The sequence below is a fragment of the Mycteria americana genome, chromosome 9 (assembly GCF_035582795.1).
Source record: "Mycteria americana isolate JAX WOST 10 ecotype Jacksonville Zoo and Gardens chromosome 9, USCA_MyAme_1.0, whole genome shotgun sequence".
In the NCBI taxonomy this organism is placed as follows: domain Eukaryota; kingdom Metazoa; phylum Chordata; class Aves; order Ciconiiformes; family Ciconiidae; genus Mycteria; species Mycteria americana.
Genome location: NC_134373.1, coordinates 44,780,330 through 44,799,814, shown reverse-complemented (window position 1 = coordinate 44,799,814; position 19,485 = coordinate 44,780,330). Strand labels below are relative to the sequence as shown.

Genomic DNA, 19,485 nt, shown 5'->3' with positions numbered 1-19,485 from the left:
ATTCTAAGGGTAATTTGGAGACTTACAGAAGGATTTGAAAGAACATAGACTGGTTTAGTTTAACAAAACTGAAAACCGAGAGCTTGCATACTCCTGCCCTACGGGCCACAAACTCCAAGAAAAACAGTGTAAAGAACACAAAAATTGTAGGATTCAAACAAATGGGGTTAAGCTGATAAACAACAATTTTAGGCTGAAAACCTGAGGAACATAAAGATGGGAGAAGGAAGCCGAATTTTAAGATGGCATTTTATCCATTATGAGAAGGATTGCATGGGATGGGATGGGAAGGAAGTAGATTTGATCCAGGAAGTCTTTTCCAGTCATGTGCTCTTTTAATATTAGTACACTGGTTTATAGAAGGGGCAGGGGGCAGAATTACAAGCAGGCAAAACCCAACTACATAAATCTTTTAAAAGAAATTAAACCCAGAACCCAAACTCTTAGGGAGAGTCTTTGATTTCTAGTATTTAAATATTCCTCATACCAAGTGATGCCTAGTCTTTGCTAGCACTGATATGCACATTGCTGAAATCTGCTGCTGAGATACTGAACTCCTGTTGAATTATCAGTTTCCAAAATCATAAGGGATAATTTTGCTTTGGTAGATTAAAAATGCTCTGAAACTAGATGATATATTTGCACAAAGCTTATATTGTTGACTCTGCTATCACAGTGGAGACTTTTTTGATTGATCTTTTGTTCTAAATCTGTATTTTGAATTATTGGTTCTCCACGCATTAGTTCATCAAAGTAGGTAAAAGCCTTTTTAAAAAATATTTCTATTTGTGTATTTTAGGGTCATGACTATGTTAGGGCCATTTCTATTTGTGTATTTATCTATTTGTGTATTTTAGGGCCATGACTTCTCTTCCTTTCAACTGTTCTGGTAAAAGGGTTTTCCAAGAAGCAGGTTGTCATGTGTTAGTCTTTAATAGGTATTAATGACTTTTCTGCTAAGACTTTTAAAAGTATCTGTAATGGCATATCTTGTCTTTCATAGAGAAACTTGCTTCAGTTTTCTCAAATATTTATGTAAGTTTTACGGAACAAGTGCCCTCATTCTATCAAGTGTTCTTTCTACCAACTTTTCAAGAAATACTAGTTATAAAAGTTAACAGAAGTATGAAACGGTTTGACAAAGTTTCCCTAATGTCACTTTTTCAGTCTTTTGTAATGCCATAACTTTGCTAGCTCTCCCATCACAGTAAACTTCCAGAGCAGACAAGTCCTGAATTACTAATGAAAACCAGGAAGAATGTAACTTGAAAACTCACATTCTTTCAACCTTTATTTGCAATATAATTAAAAATGGCACCAAGTCAATTTTAGAAAGACAGGCATATCTTTTGTAGTATGTTTACATTGAAGAAAGAAGCAAATTGCAGTCAAGAAAGAAAACGTCTTGCCTCATGGCTTTATGAAAATGGTGCCGTTTTTGCTGCATTCTGCAGTGCTTTCAGATTCTAAGTTTTGATTTAACTGAGAAGATGCCATTGCCAGAATGTAAACCAGTTATTCTAGTCTTGCTTAAAAAACCACTTTGCAAAGTGATAACAGAAACAAAGGTGGGAATTCACCCCACCCTGTCTTCCCACTTAAGTCAAACCTCAACTAGCTCCATTTATATGCTAATATTAAGCACAGGAAACTTCCTTTTTCTTTACTTTGTACACATAAGGAAATAATGCAGGGAAAAAAGATTAGGTTACATGAACATTGCATAGTTGATAATGAAATATGGGGAAAAAAAAAAAAAATCTTTCCTGTCCACATTAGCTGTCCCATTCTTGCAGTGAGAAGCAGTTATTACGCCTGTGTGTCTGTGTAGCACGGTGCAGCCAGTGAGACACTTTGCCTCACTGGTGCTGGGCTGATACCGGGAAATGTAAACATACAAGAAAGTTTACAATCTCCTCTTCCAGGCACTCCACATTTTCTGTTCTTTCAAATATTCAGCTTCCACCTATCTCCACTGAGTGTGGAATGTCAGCTGTTTCTAGCCTTTTATTCTCAAATTGCATTAGGATTTTGTTTGCATTTAAGGATACTGTGTTTTACGCTTTGTAATAATCAGTTTTAAAAACAAATCTAAAAAATAATCCACAATAAAATGCTTTTCTGTTGGGCTTTGTTAGTGGAATAACTGTGACTACTAAAAGGGAGAAGAAGAAACTAGTTGCAAGGACTTCTGTTATTGCACAAATAAATGGTAAATACTGAGCTTTCCATATCTGTGTGTATGCGCAGTTGTGTCAAGGAAGAGAATATTTAGTCTGAAACAATATTCTTTGGTCCTTTTTAATATTTTTTTTTTAACTGGACAGAGAAGTTGGTGTGTGTAACTTCCTTAAGTTCATGCCAAATCGTATCTTCGCTGTTGAGTTTTAGCTTAGTTTTCCACTTAGTATAGTATTTGCATACCTAAGGCACCTGTTTGGACGCTGGGGCCAAAACCAGCTTCTGTGCTTTTAATCGGGGAGAAGAAAAATACTGAAATACGTAAGGAACATATTACTTATAAAAGTAGATGCTTCCTTTGTTTTTAGCTTCAAAATTTTAAAGCCTCAGTCTTGGTATATACATATCTGCAGCAAATAGTATGGTTTTCAAACCTCATAGTCACTTGTCTTAGTCACGTTTTCCCTAGTTTTGCCCTCTAAATAAAAGTTGGGTCTTTTTGTAGATAATGATTTTATGTTGTTTTTTTCTTTTACAATTTGTTTTTACAATCTTCAGTAAACATAGAAATTTGGATTCTTCCTTGAGCTTGCTTCTAAAAAAAGTTTTTATATGTTAATTTTATACCCGTAGTGCAAATCCTTACATGGTCACCTAATGCAAATTCAATTTTGAGTAAAGCAAGCGTGAGGATGGACTCTAGAGGAGGTAACAATGAGAATCACATTTGCCATCATCGGTGTGCCTTTTACTTGTTAGTTGATATGTGCTGGTGATCGAGTTGGACGGGTCAGTAAGTTGTAAAGTGAATGGTAGAAATGTGCTGTAGGCAGCTATAAAGTACTGAGATAATGAAACCCCACAGCTATCATCAAAAGGATGTGCCGTTATTCCCACCTGAATACTTACCTTTATTTGGGCCATCTAATCCATTCTGGTTGTGATGATCAAAATTCTTGCTTTTCCTAATAGAAGTTTAAAACAATTTAGAGTTAGTACTGCTTCCATTTAATTGGTATGATTTTCTATCGTGCCTTATTTGATCTTGTGCTGTAAGGGGCGGTCCCACTGCTGTGGCTGCATCCTGCCCCTGTTTTGCATTGGATTGTATGCTTGCTCAGCTGAGTAAAAAGTGAGGTGAATTGACTTTTGGAAGATGTCTGTGTGTGTATGTAAAGGAACTACAGGTTGCTTTACCGCAGTACGTCTCAATCTCTGTTACAACTGGCTGTTCAAGAGCAGTATTGCTGAACTCGTGAGCATGTGACCAGCACATTCAGACTGATTTTGGTAGTGTCAGAATAGAGGGTTTGTTTAGATATAGTTGTAACCAGAAGCAATGGGATGAGAAGGAGAAAAGGAGTATTTTAAACTGAAGTACTGTCAGTTAAAATTTATAAACGGGTAAGGGAATAATTTTGGAAGGTGTAGAATCTGGTTCCTGAAAACTTCTACAAAACTTTGGGGAGCTAATGTGTTTGCAATGGAAGTAGGTCACACAGAATCCTGAATCAGCTTTGGACTGGCTAACTTACATGTTGCTAACAGTGTAGAGGCAGTAGTATGCAGCTGCTCACGGGCTGAAGGGAGAAGCAGTAAATACTTGAAAATCAACTGCACTGTGGTGTGTGCTGTAAAAAGATAGTTACGTTCTTTAGCTTAGCTTAGCTTAACCTTGGCTGAAAACTGGTTAAACAGTCACAGTGGGGATTGTAGTGTGGATATATCCTATTTATGGGATTCTTTGGCCTCTGAGAATCTATCGAGTGGTATGTTAGAGCTATTTCATTTTTACTCTTGATTTTGAGTTAGATGTCTTGCTACAATTAAATTTTATGCAAAGCAGCCTGAATATTTGGTTTATGATAGCCCAGTTTAAGCTTATAGGGTACAGACTGTGTGGGTTTCACGGTGCCCCCCACTATGTGCATTTCTTACATTGTCTTATTTAATGTTCTGTGTGATATTAAAGTCCTCTACCTTTTCTCCACCACTTCATTGTGTGTTTGCTTATAATATGCAAATGTTCAATTAGGTCGTGGAATATTAACCAAAACATTACCTTGCTACTGAGTGCTACTTCCCTTTAGGAAGAAATGCACAACTGTACTTACTTGGAGGGTAAAGAGTAATTTCTTTCAAGCAAAGCAGGTTTGTTATTTACAGTTTTCCAAGATAAAATGTGAAATAATTGGATTGAACCACTGATAATAATCTTTTGAATCTCTTGGGAGCACCAAATACAAGGTGCTGGAAGGAGGGGGAAATATGAATTCTGCTTCATGCTTCAGATCATTTTTAAAGTCAAGTCAAGCTAATTCAATGTGTGATATGTGTATATCTCACACACAGGTGAAATGTACAGATGATAGCAAATGTAAAGTTCCGCTGTGTTTAAAATGAAATAATGATTAGAGTTACAAGAGTATCTTTTCTGCAAGTGCTGTGAAGAGAGAGACAAAGCATCGTTTTTGTTAACATGTTACAGAGAGGTGGAATTCCATTATTGAAATGGACAGTGTGTGGCTGAGATTTGCCAGGGTGATGAAGGGAGGTAGATTCAGAAGTCCTACAGAAACTGAATAGGAACTAAATGAATAAATGACACTTGATGGCACAATGATGACACAACTTTAAGCCATTCATTGTGGTGTATTTCAGGAAATACTGTAATCATTGTGGAATGAAATGTATACTTAAAATGAAAAAGAAGAGTTTCAAAGTAGTGGAGTAATGAAAGCATTTTATAGAATACTGTTTTAATCTTGTGATAGAAATACAAAACATACTTAAAGCCGAAATTACACTGTTAAATCCTGGGACTTTGAGTTTTTGACTGGTGTCATCTTGGGGTTTTTTTTTTTTTTTTTTTTTTTTAAAAAGTTTTCATAGAGTTATTTTAAGAGTAAAGTGAATACCTGGAAGGTTAGCTATGTCTACATAAAAATGCCATTATCTTTAAGAAAAATCCACAAGGCAAATTGAATCCATTCCAACACGTGAGCTTGTAATATTTCTTTGATGCTGAAGGTGGGGTATGGTGGGAGGGATCTCTTCAACATGTAAGTTTCCTCTCCCTTTCAAAGGGAAAATAACTTCTATGCCTATTTTAGAGGTCTTGGACCGTTTATTTACTGACTGTGGCGAGTGCTACTAATGTATTGAGGTAGCTTTTTACAGCAAATGAATAAAACTCTGAAACCTTTAGTGTTTGGAAAGAGAATAAACAACCTCAGTAATACAAGACCATGCATTAAATATGCTTTTCTTTATTGATGAATAATGGACAATGGTCTCTGAATAACTTAGTAGTTTGTTTATTGTAAATATATACAGCATCTGGGAGGAGGAACCAGGGCAGCATGTGATGCATTTTGTATAGGCTGCATTGTATTTGCATTTGTTTGTTTACTTAAGTAAGAACAAATCTAACTTCTTATTTCTTACTCAAATATAATAGACAACTCTATTTTTGTTCTTAAAAACTGAATTTATTTGCTTGCGTTTACAGTGTTTGCATCAAGGTGCACTTTTTTTTTCCCTTGGAGAGTGTTAGATACACAGGACATTTGTCAGTCAATTGTGTGTGGTACAAAATTGTCCAACTGAAGTTAGTTTTGGCTTATCAAAAGATAGTAGGTAAGTTTGTGTGTCTACATCTAGCCAGATTTACTTTCCCAATCTGTAAAATTGTTGGATTTGGACCTTCACTAAAATCTTGACTATGTGCAGTTGATGCTGTTTGGGAGGAAGAACATTTGACTACTGTGTTACATTAATTCAACACTAGTACTAGTTTTATTACCTGTAATTTTGACTGTACTGCTAAAATTTTCCTGCTGAATACAGACTTTTTATTAAGCCTTATGAAAGTATGTGATACTCATGTGTTCATGCTGGGTGATTTGCATAATACCATATGATATTTTAATGGAGGGATTTGCTGCTGTATTTCTGTTAAGTATTTCAAGAAGGGGATTAAGAAATTACCCCATTTGCGTACCCCAGCACCTGCTGGTGGTATTGCACAATTGCGTGTGTTCTGGTGCCTTTCTCTCCTGGTTTTTCATCTTCACATCTCCCAGATGTTTCCCGACACCTCTGCTCATCTATCTCAAACTCTGATTTTGTATTCTAGCATCCCTTTCCAAGCTTAGATTTGACAACCCTCCTACCCCACCCCTTCCCTCAGGTGCAATCAACTTCATGCCTCAACTGCCTGTGGAAAGGTACTCGCCTTTTGGCTCACGTAAGTACACAAGTATTCAGGGTAGGAATGGACATAGAATATGACCTCTAATAACATGAGTATTGGAGTATAGAAGGCTGAAAGCTTACACAAGCAGCAGATCTTGAGGTCTTCTATGAATTTTGAAGATGGACTGAAATGTTTATTGCACCATTTGAGATTAAAGACCGACCTTTGTAAGTCTTTAGTCAAAGAAAGCTAAGAAAATACGAATATACTTTGTTGAAATATATTTTACGTTATTATCTGAAGTAATTTGTGCAGAATGAATCTGTGAGATAGCTCCAGACTGTATGAAGTGATTCTGCTTATGCACAGGGCTAATGTTGCAATTTTTTGCTTTGGGAATAATTCTTAACATATGCAGACCTTGAAGTATTGGAGCCACAGTAAAGCCTGTTTTTAAAACTGTTACCTGTTTTTACTTGCAGTTGTGCTTTTGTATTACAATTTCTTAAGTACTTATTCCAATTTCTTGCAGAAACTTTGTTTACAATTTTTTGCATTTCTGGTGAAGTTGTAGAGGATTTTCCAAGTAGTGACCCTTTTCATGTACTAACGATAGAGAAGAGATGAAAAAAAGCCCCTCTTTTTTCCTCACTCCTTGGTTTACATACTTGCATCCAGTCAGAGCAGATGAAGTATAGAGGAGAAGTGAGCAGCTGGTAAAGGAAATGTGTTGAAGCAACAGATTGTCAGAGAGCATCAGGCTGAATCTGCTACTCAAGATTTCCTCCCAGTCTCTTCTCTTTTGGAAGTGTTGTTACCCTGGGGAAACAAGTAGGCTATTTTCCAATCCGGTTGCATCCTTAAGGATCTGTGTAACTTCTATAGAGAAACCTTTTCTTTTCATTGGACAGTAATTAGGGCTGAGGAGGCTGTGACTGTGCAGTATGCTCTGCCTGCCAGTAAGGTAGTTGGTTATCATTCCTTGCAAATGGCTAGCTGGAACTTCAAGAGCTGTTTTCACTATCCTCAACTCTACTGAACCTCTAACATTTATCCCAAGGTTCAGGTTTTGGTGGGCTATTCAATGCCTTCAGGACTGATACCAAAACTTAGCAGTGCCACAGGTATAGATGTAGTCAGAAGTAGAACGTATGTGCAAAATTCTAACAGGCAGCAAGTACTTGAACTTCAGCTAATACAGGAAATACCATGTTTCCAGCGTAGAAGAAGAAATATGACTTCGACTTTGTTTTCTACTTTCTGAAGGACAGTTCAGGGTTCTAGTCAGCCAGCAGGGTGGTTGAGAGGGTAGTAAAATACATACTTTTGTAAGCTTTTCCTCTCTCAAATGCTTTGCTCCCACTTTTAAAATGGTGTAGTGACTGTGTCGTATCTCCTTCCATCACTTCGCATTAGGGGTTGGTTTGCCTTTTTTTTTGGTGCGGCCAAAGCATGGCAGTAGGGTACAGAAGGGAAACATTAATATTTTGATTTCTCCTTGGGAGAGCGAATGTGATGCCTTTCCTGTATAGGTTGATGATACTGCCACTGACTGTTATGAGGAAAGATTTGTTCTTGGTTGTCCTTTGATAGGGGAGAAAAATACGTGTTGTTTTCCTGGCAGGCCTGGGAGTGTAGTTTGACAGTAGTGGCCATAACAAACAAAAAAGCAATTGTTGGTGTTAATGCCCACCCATTTACAGGTTGTAATAGAAAATTAAATTTAAAGAACTATGGCTGTTGTTGATGTAATTACCTACCTAGATTTAAATTGTTACTTAGCTTACCTAACTCTGTAAAAGAAGTTCTTGCTCATGTAGATGGCTGAAGTTTTGTTTGTGTAGATTTATTAGTATGTTTTCTTGACTGTGGCACTGTGAGATAGGCCAGCTTTATGCTCCCGTCAGTGTGATGCTGTAAAAAAAATTATAGAGTAAAAAGGTCCATTTTTCTACACACTTGTTTTTTAAAGTGTTCAGTGTAAAATAAAAGCCCCAAACAAACCAACAACAAAAAAAAACCCTGAAGTCCCATTTTACCCTAGCATTTTTTGATATGTAGGCAATTATGCATATTTGCTCAGTTAAAATTGTCTGTCAATGTAGCTGAAGAGAAACATCTACAAGCTTTGTATAGCAAGTATATGTTTAATGCTACAGAAGATATTTTTAAAAGATCAAACTGTAAAATTTCACTGACTTTTTACTAGTCTTCAGTGGAAAAAAAAATTATTAGAAAAAACCCCCAACAATATCAGATTTCTACTACTATAGCAAGTAACGTTTTCCTGTAATGGTTGTATTCCAAATGTTGCATCTGTTTTGCTGTTTTCTATTTCCTGTACAGTGTGTATGAACTATGTGTTTAGAAAAACTTGATCCACCCAGAGGAAAAAAATATGGGAAGAAAGCAATCCAAACAAGTGTTCAAAAATTATTTTTATTTTTAAATTTTCAGTGAAATGTGTGTAGATTTTGTACTGACATAGAGATGCTTCTGAATTCTCATAGCATGAGGAGAATTTGAAATACTATATTTCAACTGCTGCACCATAGTGCAGTAATGGAATGAAACTCTGGTTCTGTATAAAGAAAATTGAAAAATCCCAAAATTGATTTCTGGGAGGCCAGAATTCTTTTTGCATTTTAACAGAAAGATTCCTTTGACTTACTGTGTACGTCAAAGGGGAACATATTGTACTATATCATTCACAATTTAGTAAGGGTAAAATGGGCATGTGTATTTAAACAGCTGGTTGCAAACAAAAAAAGTGTGATTACATAACATTTGGCTTAAACTATTCTTCTTTTAATGGCTTCGTATCTGTCTGTGGGAAACTGTTTTCAGTACACTGGAAATACTTCACAGACGTCTTTTTTTTTTTTTTTCTTTGAGAAATTTTATTGTTCTGTTTGATGTGTCTGTCTTTGTCCTTGTAAAAGTTACTTAATGAAAGGATGACTCAGCTGATCATTAATTGTTTTCTGTTTGCAGGTTGCAAAACAGTAATGTCACAGAACTGACCACATCCATCACGGTAAGTAAGCTGTAGCAATAAGCATTCTGATAATTTTCTGAGAAGCATGACTCATAGGGAAAAGGAAAATGTTAAGTACTGTATGGCTTAGTGCTAAATTCTGCATCCAGGTCCTGATTTCAGCAAGACATTAAGCACAGGCTTAACTAAGAGTTTTAGATTCTTAGTCCACATGTGCAATTACTTTTGTGACTTCAGGCTTAACTGTTGAGTAGGTTTTTACCAATGAATGTCTATGATAACACTGTTATTGTTCTTTCTGGATTTCCTTGTATGTAGCCTTGAAATATAAATATGGTAGAATGTAATTTTAACGTGTTGCACATTTTCAGCACACCTTTAGTAATTTTGATGTCTGATGTTATACAGTTTAGGGAATGTTTAAAATGAATTGAGAGATTGTGCTGAGAGTTTTGATTCCAAAATCAATTTTAGCAACTTTGAAAAGTATTTTGAATAGTCAGAGAATGTGTGATATTTTGCTACATGATGAGCATGTATTATCTTGTTTTATTAATAGATAATTTACTAGACTATTAGGAAATGAAGAATTTTGCATTCACATCAATTTGCTCAGTTTTTCTCAGGTTAACTAAAGGAAAAAAAAGTATTTGTGTCTTAGTCTGGTACTTTACTTTAGACAAAGTTAACAATGAAAACTAAAATAGATAGAGATTTAAACAGAAAGCCTGACTGGATTTGCTTAGCTCACAGATGCAACTTTCAGTCACACTTTTTAACTTTTGTTGTACTTAACTGTCTGTCAGGTCTGTAAAGTAAGAAAGGAAAATCTGAAATAGATTTGAAATTATTTTTCAAGTTTATTTTTTTGGTGTCTCTCATATTAACCATCAATTCTTCATACACTTGTGATAATATACCCTGAAAATAGCAAATGAAATACTTAAATTTGTAAGGACATATTGTAAGTTTATGTCCAGTAATGAGGTGTGTTGGTTAACATGCCTTGTTTAGATCCCAGACATGATTATGTGTGATACAGTGGAGTTTTACATTTCAGTAGCAACTTTCATGCCCTCATCCTGGGGGTAACTTTTACAATCAGTAAAGATGAGATTTGCACTGACAGTAGGGAAAAAAAAAAAAGAGGCTAAATCAATCATTTTTGCATGCTGATTAAAAGAATTTTTAAGATTAAATTTAAAAGGCTCAGGTTTTAGAAGTACTTAAAGTGTACAGTTGCATGTGGGAAGAGAAGCTATTAAAACCACGACATGTGACTTACCATTCCTGTAAATACTGTATTAAGAGCACTGACATCTGCTGAATTCAAAGAACAAATAGGTTCATATGGAGAGAGCAGATCTATTAAATAGGGGGATTCAAGTGAATTAAAGGTCAAAAGAACAGTTTTCTAGTGAACACATTGGTTAGCAGCAGTGATAGGAGAGCAGGTAAGGGTGGGAGGTAAGATAACCGGCTATTTCGAAGCGAGGAGCAGCAATCTGAACCAATTTTTTTTTTTTTTTTTTTTAAAAGCACAACTAGGAAAGTCAATTCAGTAATTTGCAATAATAGACAAAAATTGGAAGACTGTATCTAGGATTTAGTTTACTGCAGGCATCAGACATTGTAAAACTTTCTGTAATACAGTAGTATACTGCCAACTTCTGTAAGGTGAGCCAGTTTTAATGAAAAAGCTTTCTTTTCATACAAGCTGAACCCTGTTGTTTTGTTGTTAATGAGGTAATTCCCCCCCCCCGCCCCCCCGGGATGTACTGAAATTGAAAGACTGCTACCTTCCCAGCCTCCCTGTGTCTGAAGAAAGGCTTTGGAACATTCTAGAAGAAGCTATCAGTTTTGCAGGGGGTAGGGAGGTGTAGTATCTAATTAGTTTTAAACACTACCTGTATCTTGGACTTAAAGCTGAACCTGCTAACCTTTTGACTTGTGAAATCTTGTTTAAAAAAAAAAAAAAATTAGTCCTTTTCCTTGGAAGAGAGATGCAACCTCATTGAGAATACAGGTACACAGAAATATGAAAGCAACCATTGCTTGAGTTGAAAATTTCTCTCTGACTTTTCTGAACACTCAAGTGTTATGAGGGCTCCTTCCTCCTTAATGTTTTGGGAGTTATTACCCACAAACAAGTCTAGATCCTACTTTGAGGGGCAGTTTTCCCTAGACCTATAACCAAGGAGTGGGAGCTGCTAGGTGGCTGCAGCTGGCCTCTGTTGCTCTGTGCAACAGTCAGGATGAGTACTGAACAAAAAATTGCCTTAGTAGAATGAGAAGAATGCTCCATAAATGGTCAAGTTGACATGCATAACTTTCACCCTTTAAACATGCAATTGGAAAAGAACAGGAGGAATTTATAGAAAGATGTGTGCTTTTTGATCAGTTTTCCTGTAGGCCTTAAAAAATGCAAGGGAAATAATAGCCAGGTGTAGATCTCTTTCTCTCAACAAGCTTATTTTTAAGGCTGATTGTTTGTGCTAACTCAGTGTACTGATTTATTCTGCTTGTGTGTTTATGGCCGACTGTAAGTTACTTAATCCTTTTGTGAGGGATGAAAAATGTCAAATCTCTGAAAAAGAAGAAAAAACACATCCTTAGTCATCTCTAACGGTTTTGTGGGTACAGTCAGTTCTTTAGCCTACAGAACACACTTTCTTTGTTATGAAGCAGTAAGAACCCTTCCATCCAAACAAAAAAATGGCACCTCAGTATGCATTCTGTTGTAACAAATAGGTTGCTCAAAGGAGATCTTGAAAAGATTAGGAAAAATGGCAAGTAAAAATTCCTTGTACTTTTTGTCCTTAATGATGCCTCTTTTATTTGTTCCAAAAGGTGGTGGTGGGGAATTCTAACAGTACCACTTTACCTGTGGAAACAGAAGTAATATAGAATGTTAACACAGTACTTGAAAGTTATGCAGATAATACTTTATAAAATTTTATATGTGGTTGTAACTAAACAATTTATTAATGGCTATAATTAAACAAGTGATTTAAAAGTAAAAGATCAGCTGAGCAGAAGGCTGAACAGAATTTTCGAGAGAGTTAAAGTAAAGTTAAGAAGAGAGGCCTCAGAATTTGACCAAAATTGTGTTGACAAATTAGCTTGAGAGATGTTGCCATTACAGGAACACTAGAGTTGGTGAATACTGCGGTTAGCAGAAGAATAAATCATGCTTTCTACAGAAAGTAGAAGTAAGGCTTTGACAGGTTTTGAAAACTACCCAGTTTCTTTTCACAGTAATGAAGTATATGCATTGGCATACTTTGAATTGGTGACTAGGAATGTGAAGGTGAACAACAACAGATGAAGTGTTTGAGTTTTTTTTGCTGTCAGACCCAGGAAAGATTTTGTATATTTGAATTCTAAATATAGAATTCAAATATACAGGTTCTAAAATACAGAAGCAAATTGCCAAGAAAAGCACTTCCCTTTCATGAAACTTAAGTGTGTGTAAATAGTAGCCTGTTTGCAAACTAAATAAAAACACAGCAGACTTGCAGAAATGTGCAAGTTAGGCAAACATCTTGCTTTTTTTTTTTAAAAAAAAAAAAAAACCAACAAACAAAAAACCATGTGCTTTATCTCTTGTCAGCTGCTATGTCTCAGAACAAAAGAAATTGCACAAAAATGTGATCCTTGAACAGTAAGTGAAATTGGTAAGAAGTCTGGGAACTGGCAACTATTGAGAAACTATTGATAACAAATTGGAACACACTGTACAGAGAGGTAAGGGGGAAAGAAAGAAGAAAAATTTGGTGAAGTCAGGTTAACAAAAATAGTTCTATGCTTTTATGGCAATTCGAGTGTATCATTAGCTCCCTCCTCACAACTGTTCCCATGCTTCTCATCAGAAGTTAGTTTAAGCATCTAGATACATAGCTGTATTTGCCTTTTTTCATCATGTAAATACTCAAAAGGATGCAGAGAATTCATGTGAAGGTACATTTGGTTATGGAAAAGGAATCTTTGTTTTTATATTGCCCCAAAACAATTCTGGGGCCTATAGTACAAGAAAGACATGGACTTGTTAGAGCAGGTCCAGGGGAGGCCACAACAGTGCTCTGAGGGCTGGAACACCTCTCCTGTGAAGAAAGACTGAGAGAGTTGGTGTGTTTCAGCCTGGAGAAGAGAAGGCTCCTGGGAGACCTTATTGCGGCCTTTCAGTATATAAAGGGGGATCATGAGCAAGATGAAGGAGAGACTTTTTACCAGGGCCTGTGGTGATGGGACAGGAGGCAGTGGTTTTAAACTGAAAGAGGGTAGGTTTAGATTGGACATAGGGAAGAATTTTTCTCTACTGTGAGGGTGGTGAGGCACTGGAAGAGGTTGCCCAGAGAAGTTGTGGATGCCCCATCCCTGGAAGTGTTCAAGGCCAGGTTGGATGGGGCTTTGGGCAACCTGGTCTGGTGGTGGAAGGTGTCCCTGCCTATGGCAGGAGGATTGGAACTGGATGATCTTTGAAGGTCCCTTCCAAACGGAACCATTCTGTGATTCTATGAAAACATGCTGTTTGTTGCTTGTAGTAATAGTATTTGAAAAGTAGCAGTTTGGTTTTTTGACGGTGTAGGTGGATGTACATTTGGCAAGCTCAGAAAAAATACAAAAGCTTCCAAAACAGCCCATCCCCCAAAGAACATAAGAATTTGCTTCCTTCATACATGTGTAACACCTGCAGATTTAATTAGATCTTTACTTCAGTATAATAACAACAATTAACATTGACTAAGAAACTAAGAATAATAAGATTTTAACAGTTTTATGTGCTTACAGTAATTATACAGAGTGTAAATAAAAGGCAGAAGGCAATTACGCCTTTTTTCTACTTAGTTTTGCATAGTTATTTTTAGAAAATCATCTCATTAAAAAATTGAAGTAAAAGTAGTTTATTGCTGTATGTTCCTGATTTGTCTGCAAATATGGTCATTGTGTGTGTATGTTTAGATTTATTTATCAAGGAAAACAAATTAACATGCTAGATAAAACAATTGTGGAAGTAAAATTACAAAATGACCAAAAGTTTCAAGGAAAGAATTAATAAGCTGCGTATTTCTCTGCGGAATACCTAGTTTTATTACAGTTTTCTTTTAAACTAATAAACTACATTTGATGTGTTGTATTTTATAATAGGAAGGCAGTTTTAAAAAACAACACCCCACCCCACCCTGCTACTGATACAACTTCTGTAAGAGTTACTGCCAACTGTTTTAATGCTGCTGCTGCTGCAAACCAGATTTAATAATGGTTATTTGCTGAAAGGGTTAAAGAGCAGATTTTGATTATGTATTGTAAATCCATGATTAGCATCTGTTAGGAGGAATAAGTGGTTTATTAAGCTTTACTGTACAGATGGCAACTGGAGGAGCTCAGATGTAAATTGAATTTTCAGTAGTATCACTGTATTGTTAAGACCAGCTGGTTTTATCCTTGCAATAGCAGCGATCCGTTTGCACAAAAAAGTGGTTTTGTTGTTTACAGTTACCTCAAAAGTTTAAAAGTTCAGCAATCTTTCAAAGTACATACGATTAGTTAAGAGTTTTCACTTTGTTTGCTTTGGCTTTCTTATAGAAAGAAGTGTTCTTAGCATTTAAACAGAAAGCTTTGTCTGCTTATGGGAAATGAGGAATCTTTTTTTTTTTTAATTAAATTTCGGAGTCTTAATATACAGTAGCTCTGTAATTTAAATTTTTAGGTTAAGACGACATTTTTAGTCAACTATTGAAAAGATGATTTTCCATATGTAAGCTGATGCAACCATATCTTTTGTATCTAAGTCTTCAGGGACTTTTCTGCTGGTAGTTAATCTGAGTATTGTGTTCCTCTTTCAACTAGAAAGCTGCTTTTAGTAGGACTTCACCAATTCACCACAGGAAAGCTCCAGAAAGTGTGGTCTGGGTAAGGGTTACAAATTCAAGGAGGGAGGCGTATTGTACGTGGGTTTTTTTATTTGCTGTTACCAGAATTCATAATATTACTGTGAATCATTTGATATTTGATTATATTCTTAAAGTCTTAAAAATCCTTAGGCAAGACTAAATTTGCTTTATTTAATTTCTGATTTTAAGGTAGTAGCAAATCCTGTGGTAATAAAGAAACTTGAAATAGTGGAATCAAAAAGAGTCAAAAGTGAGAAGGCAACTGGGATCCTTAATTAAATAAAGAATGAGAGCTCTTTTATTTTTAACTTGACAACTGGAAGAGCTTAGATGTGTGTTTTGTGGGAAACTGATGTGAAAACAGAACAGCTTGGTAAATGGGAGCGGCATACTGATCTCTCTTCAGCTGTGTGTGAAAGGCACAAGGCCTTGGCTTATTCTTGATTTGTGGCTGTAGCTCTGTTCTTCCATTGCTTGTAGCATCAGTAGTCCATAAACCATTTACTGATTTATCTTAGCAGTGAGTGAATAAGAGTAAAAGATTTTTTTCAGAAATTTTTGCCTAGCAGGACAGGTTGGGGGCAGTAGCAGAGAGGCCCTTGGGGTTTTGGTAGACAGCAAGCTGAACATGAGTCAGCCATGCACTTTCTCAGCAAAATAGGCTATCGTGGGGTGTATTAGCAAGAGTGTAGGCAGCAGTTTGAGGGGATTGGTTCCCACTGCCCCATTTGGCCCTTGTGAGACCACATCTAGAATGCTGTATCCCAGTTTTGGGGTCCCCAGTACAAGATAGATAGTGACATACTTTAGTGAGTCCAGTGGTTGGCTACCAAGATGAATAGGGAACGAGAGGACATGACATAACAGACGTGAGAACTGGAATCGTTCAGCCTTGAGGAGGCTTCCCTGAGCTAATGGTTATCTTGATCTGCTTAAGAGGTGTTAGAGAGAAGAAAAGTCAGGTTCTTCTTGGAAGTGTACAATGAAAAGAGAAGAGGCAAAAGACACAAATTATGCGAAGGGAAAATTTGATTAGATAAAAGGGAAAAATTCATGTGAATGGAAGTTGTCAAACTTCACAAGCCGGCATTGTGCGCTTGCAGCCCAGAAAACCAGTTGTATCCTGGGCCGCATCAAGAGAAGCGTGGCCAGCAGGTCAAGGGAGGTGATTCTCCCCCTCTGCTCTGGTGACACCCTACCCGGAGTACTGCGTCCAGCTTTGGGGTCCTCGGTACAAGAAAGACATGGACCTGTTGGAGTGGGTCCGGAGGAGGGCCACGAAGATGGTCACAGGACTGGAGCACCTCTCGTATGAAGACAGGCTGAGAGAGTTGGTGTTGTTCAGCCTGGAGAAGAGAAGGCTCTGGGGAGACCTGATTGCAGCTCTTCAATATATAAAGGGGGAGGTCATAAGATAGATTAAGAGAGACTTTTTACCAGGACCTGTAGTGACAGGACAAAGGGCAGTGGTTTTAAACTGAAAGAGGGTAGGTTTAGATTGGACATCCCTATGTCCAATCTAATTTTTTACTGTGAGGGTGGTGAGGCACTGGAACAGGTTGCCCAGAGAAGTTGTGGATGTCCCATCATTCGAAGTGGTCAAAGTCTGCTTGCATGGGGCTTTGAGCAACCTGACGTAGTAAAAGGTGTCCCTGCCCACGGCAGGGGTGTTGGACTAGATGATCTTTGAAGGTCACTTCCAACGCAAACCAGTCGTGGTTCTATGAAACACTGAAATGGGCGCTCAGCCTGCAAAATCTGCATCTTGTTTACTGGACAAGGCTCTGAGCAGGTTGTCATAACTTCAAAGTTAACTGTGCTTTGAGCAGGAGGTGGAATCAGATGACCTCTGTAAGATCCTTCCAATCTGAACAACTTTATGCTTCTATCTTAACTAGAAAGTTGTAAACTATTTTCCTTTTCTTCCCCTTTGTCTCTTTCCTCCTAGGATTTTTAAAGGAGGAAGGTAGAATTAGAAAGAGGCAGTAGCATCAAGGAATTCTTGAGTCAAGTCAGTGCTTCATAGCAGGGAATATGTGGTGGAAGACAGCTGCAGTTGTGCAAGACTGAGAAGTATTGGTTTTCTTACAGTAATTGGCTCTTGTTTTTTCCACTGCCCTTCCACATCCTCAGTGAGGTCTTTCTTAGGATAGTGCTGTCTCCCAGTTCTGGCCATGCCTGAATACCTTATCTTGGTCGCCTCCTTAGCTCTGCTGCATTGTAGTACATCCTCTCAAAGATGTGTTCCTTTTGCTTTTCTGTTTGTCCTGGTTTTCCCCAGTCTGGGAACAATTGTCTTAATTTTGGATGTAGCATGGTGCCCTTCTTCAGGTTTGAATCTTAGGTGCAAAAAATAGTGAACAATTAAGTGCTGGTCCGTATTTGACTTGAGACAAGTATGTTTCATGCAGGTGCTCCCTTGTATTCTATAGCTTGCCAGCCCACTTTAACACCACTAAAAACCCAAAGTAATGAGCTAGTGGTAATGGGGAGATGGGTAGGAGTAGTTGAACTGCAGATGAGATAAGAAACAACTGAAATGTATATTGATAGCAGGTGGAAAGTTGAAAAAGTTTGGTGGGGTTTTTTTGTTTGTTTGGGTTTTTTGGGTGAGAGATGTGATATGAGAGTGTCAGGTGAATACCTGTAGGTCATAAAATAAACATGTTGGATATGTATCCATGTACATCTGATCCTACCCTTTCTAAGGCAAGCACAAAGGTAAAGCCTGAACTAGTTCAACCTTATACTGCAGTCTACCCAAGCCCTAGTGTGATTTAGCCACGGGTATTCTAGGGGGCAATGTATTTTGGGGGATGAAGAGAAATTTTTTTCCATACAGATTTAGAAAAATATTCTTTGCTTAAATTGTGTTTGTTTAGAATATTAAAAGCAGCCTGAACAAAGTGAATAGTGGGCAGAGAACATATAGAAATAGAACAGATTCAATTTATCAAGTGTCTGACACTTACTTCTGTAAGGGAAGAAGTAAAGACATAGGCAATGAGAAGAAAGAATGGGAGGTAAAGTTGAGATTTAAAAATAGGCACTTTATAGATGTTATGAAGTAAATTTTCATAAAGTTGATCGCAAGTTTTGTCTAGTGTTCAAATATTTTGCTCCAATATATTTAACATATTGAAGGTTTGTATGGCAATAGTTGGACATCTAGCTATGCGATCGTATGTGTTTACATATGTATTTGTAATACAAAATTCTTTCTCCTGTGGTCCAGTTTCACTGTAAAATCAAGCTGCAAGTTTGCACGTTTAAAAATTACTCTAGAGCACCAACATATACCTGAGTTTCAAGACTCCAAAAGTTGCTATCAAGGAATATGTTCACTAAAGTTGTGTTGTGATGGGCCTGATGATGAACTGTATATTCTCATACTTGATGGAGAGCATGTGTGTGTGTATAAATGTGTGTGTATACATGAATACATATATATATATATAAAAAAATAAAATTGGTTTTATCCATCCATGTATAATCTGTTTTATCTGAGGACCTAATTCTTTAGGTATTCATTTAGTAAGGCAAGATTCTCTTTCTTCTTTTGTCCCAGCTCTAACCTGGATGTCTTTTTTTTTTTTTTTTTTTTTTAAATCAGTTTTGTATATACATCAAGAGATGTAGAGCTGAATGTAGTTTTGTTGGTTTCAGTGAAGCTGTGATAGTTTATTCTGCATGGTTGTCTGTAATAAGGATCTTACTAGGCATGTTTTGTTTATTTGGGAAAAAAAAATTGCGATTGTGTGCATGTATGTTATGTAAATACAGATTTTAAAATGATCAGGTATTTTCTGTTTTTACATGTTTTGTCAGTATTTGAAACGTTTTCTTTTTACGTTTTCCAAAGGTAATTTATTTAAAACAAGCACAGCAATGAAAAGGATGTAGAATTTGGAGTTTTGATATTCTTGCACAATTCAGAGGAATTAAAGAAATGGTATGTTAAAGCACAGCTTAAATGCATATCAGTTGAATAAAGCATGGGCTTAGAGCTTGTAGAGGGGTTATATGTATCATTGTTTTAGATGTATTACAGAGGTGATGTCAAGGTGAAAGCAGACTTGCAGAATGGTTGGAAATCATTGATATTCTGACTCTGAGGCTGTAAATGGCTCTGTGGCAGATGGAGTCTTTGTCAAGGAAGAAAAATGGCAGCTCTGGAACATCATTGATGTTTTTGCTTAGCAGCTCAGCCCATA

General features: G+C 36.8%; 1 protein-coding gene across 11 annotated transcripts in view; it reads left to right on the top strand.

Annotated features, from left to right (window-relative positions):
* BAZ2B (bromodomain adjacent to zinc finger domain 2B) overlaps nt 1–19,485 on the top strand; it is a 173,908-nt gene that overhangs the window by 31,706 nt on the left and 122,717 nt on the right. For all 11 annotated transcript variants that reach the window (XM_075511375.1, XM_075511368.1, XM_075511374.1 and 8 more), the window contains exon 2: nt 9,374–9,416. The gene's annotated coding sequence lies outside the window, so the exon portion shown is untranslated. The remainder of the gene's footprint in view (nt 1–9,373; nt 9,417–19,485) is intronic.